Source organism: Neltuma alba, unplaced genomic scaffold, assembly GCF_004799145.2.
Source record: "Neltuma alba isolate B1F8T4 unplaced genomic scaffold, ASM479914v2 tig00005411_pilon, whole genome shotgun sequence".
Taxonomy (NCBI): domain Eukaryota; kingdom Viridiplantae; phylum Streptophyta; class Magnoliopsida; order Fabales; family Fabaceae; genus Neltuma; species Neltuma alba.
Genome location: NW_021634101.1, coordinates 11,427 through 15,020, shown reverse-complemented (window position 1 = coordinate 15,020; position 3,594 = coordinate 11,427).

The following is a 3,594-nucleotide window of genomic DNA, read 5'->3' as shown; positions in this document are numbered from 1 at the left end:
CGGGCGGTTGAAATCTTTGTGGAGAGGAAGTATTTATCCAAGAATGCTCTCTTCAAACTGTCCATGACTCATATCCACCTAGAGTGATAGGTTCATGTACCATTCTTTAGCTTTGCCTTCCAAAGATAAGTGAAAGACCTTCCATATGATGTCATCAATACTAGCTCCTACTGGCATCATAGACAAGCACTGCATATAAAGAGTCTGGAGGTGTAAGTATGGGTTTCCTCCTCCAAGACCATGGAACTTAGGCAATGAGTGAATCAATTGACCTTTAATTTCAAAATCTGCATTGAATGTAGGAAAAGCACCAGGCATAGGTCTAAAGTTCCTGTCAGATTGAGTTAGTTCTTTAATGGTTCTACCCCTAGGTTGTTCATTAATCTTATTATGGCCATTATTTTCTCCTTGCCCCTCATTACCACCATTATTAGGTCTATTATGGTTACCATTCCCATTCCCACTGTTTAGACCATGAGGAGTGTAACATCTTGAGTTTTATTGATTTTTAATAACCTCTTTTGGTTGATTTTGAGGATAGATTAGTGATTTAATGTTAATCTTGGTGTTTGGGTTGGAATTGAGGCATGTTGGAGGAATAGGTGAACATACCCCTCTCAGGGTATGTTCCAGGGGGGATTGTCTTTTAGGCAGGTTTGGCCGCAGCGAAGTTATAGGGACGCCGCAGTGAAGTTGTTCAGGTGAGTAGGGTTTCCCCTCTCGGGAAGGTTTCACCGTGGTGAAGGTAAGGGTATGCCGCGGCAAAGATTTTCTGGGCGAGAGAGTTTCCTCTCGGGAAGCTTTCGCAGCAGCGAAGATTGGAGTTCGCCGCGGCGAAGTCGGGTTTTCAGGCGAGTAATCCCTCTCTGGATTAGTTCATCGTGGCAAAGTTATGGGTTTGCCACAGCGAAGGAGTCCGAATCTATATAGTCGCGGGAGGGGTTTAGTTGTGCGAAGATTAGAAAAATCTGAGGTAGAGAGAGAGGCTCTGCTAGGGTTTCGCTATTTTGGCTTGGAGGGGGCATTTCTAAGGATCCATTACCTCAAGTAAGTGATTTTAACCTCTAATCTACTTTCTTTCTTGGAATTTCTGAAGATTTATGGTGGAACCCTAGAGTTTTTTAGGTTGTGATGGAATTGAGGTTTTTGACCAATTGTTTTGAGTTTAATTGATTGCTTTGGGTTAGTCTAAGTTTTTAATCGGTGTAGTTTCCTTGGATTTGAAGAACTTGGAGTTTTTGAAGTTAGGGTTTATGAGATTGGGAGGTTTGTGATTGAGGATGACAATGTGGAGATTGATTTTGAGTTTTGTGATTTGGGTTATGATAAGGAGGGTTAAATTGGGTGTTTAATCAGTTTAGAATATTGTTAAGACTTCAATTGTTCAAATGGGCTGTTTGGGTGTTGAATTCCTATAGTGGGTCCTTGAGGTTATGAGTTTTAATTGATGTTTAGAAAGGAATTAAGGTTTTAAATTGATTTTATGACCTTGGAGTGTTGCCTTGATGGTTATACCGTTTGAGTTGGGTAGAGTTTGATTAGAGATAGGAATTTTTGTGTCCCTAAATGTTGTTTTGGCCACATTATTAGTTTGAAAGCTAATACATGATGGTTGTGTGTTTGTGTGCTTGTGTAGACCGGTTGTGAGCCTTGTTGGTGCACGGACCTTATCGTTGGTTGTTATTCCTTGCTTAGGCGAGAGGTAACCACTTTCCAATCCTTAGTACATGCTTCTGTGGTATTGTGAGTAGATTTATGTTTTGTGCTCTGAGTAACAATTATGTTCAAAGTGTATGTTGTATATAAAAAGGAAAACCGTCTTATGGGGTTTCGATTGATGATGAATGAATCTTGGAATTGTGAAAGATATGCCACTGAAAGAAGTTACTTATGAAATGTTCAATTACTATTTGATTATGGTTTGAGCATGATGCATGAATTGGGAATTGGTGAGAGTTTTTTATAGTTACTACCACGTGGTAAGGCCTCCATTAATGCATGATGGTTGGCTCTTTACGTCCCCCAGAGTGAGGGATAGGTCTTTTATGGCTCCTTACGTCCCCCATAGTGAGGGATAGGCTGGGTTCGACTCTTGAAAATCCCCCAAAGTAAGGGATATGGTTGATGGGATTGCATCATTGCACTTGCATGATTTATTGTGGCTATCATTTATAATATGACTTGTGAACTGCCCCACTTGACACCTCACGAGCACCTATTTAGTAGTACTTTGAATTGGAAAGATTAGTTATTGGGATGTTGTCTCACCCCATGGTTTACAATGTTTTCAGGTGAAGGTTCCGGGTGTGTGCCATTGGGAAGAGACGCAGAGGCTTGAGCTTGGTTAGCTTTAGGCCTCTAGCCCTTGTGTATGTATGGCTAGTATATATTGCCACATTTAGGACTCCTTTTGAATTATTTTGATTACCTGGCCTTGTTGGAAACAGGAGAGAATGTTATCTCCTTATTTTGGTTGGCCGGAGGCCATTTCTATTGCTTTGTGAAACTTTGATATACATGGTTGAAACTAATTGGATGGGCTGATTTTGATGTTTTTTGTTATCCGGTGATAAACCTTGTCGCTAGGTAATCAAAGTTTTACTAGGGAAATGCAGCAAGTGAGACATTACCTAGGTCATTCTTCTCAAGGAGCCTTAAGTTGTATTTCAATTCTTAACAATTCACTTTTAATTATCAAATTACCAAGATGAAAGCTTGAGTTTCAGAAAACAGAAATTAAAACAAGAAACAAATCTAATGAATGGTAAAATGCAAAAGAAGATTCAGATAAGAGATAGTAGTTCCCTTAGCAATTTATCCAACCTTCCTTGTTCAATCTTATAATGTGGAGTCTTTTAATGTCAATTAAATGAATAGATTCAACTACTGCTCAAATCTCTCTAAACACAGATTAGAAACAACTATCTTACTAGATTCATTGTTTTGGTCTGTGAGAAGGAACATCAATTGACAAGAACACTTGAGAAGCAAGTTGCAATTCTCTAAGAATGATCACAACTGTGAATCATCAATATATTTCAACCAAAATTCAGATTTATAGAATAACAGTCCAAGTAAAAACGAATTAGATTTACAAATCAACAGAGAATCCTCTATTCAACTGAATTAAAGGACACAACTCACATCTAAATGTTCAATCAGATCTAAATTCCAAGAAACATAAATCTGATCATCCAACCTTTATTCTAACCACAAATGTTCAACTGAAACAAATGAACCTTAGAATAGAAAGTAGAAACTAGATCTGGATGACTCCCTGTTCAGCTCTATGAACTTAGGTCAGCTTCATTGCTAGAAGAACTTGGAAATACAGCTACTCATACTCTGGATTAGGGTAGAAACAGCAAGAAGTGATTAAAATTCATGGTTGATCGGTGGAAATTGATGAATTTGGACGAAAATGGAAGAAGAAATTGAGAGAGGGCGGAGAGAGCAAGAAAATCGCGTCTAGAGGGAGAATGAGGAACTGAAAATCTGATCTCCCGGTTGAAGCGCGCGACTCTGCATTTAAATCTAGAATTTTTCGTCATCCGCCACGGCGCCTTCGTCCATCCACCGTGGCGCCTGGCCCGT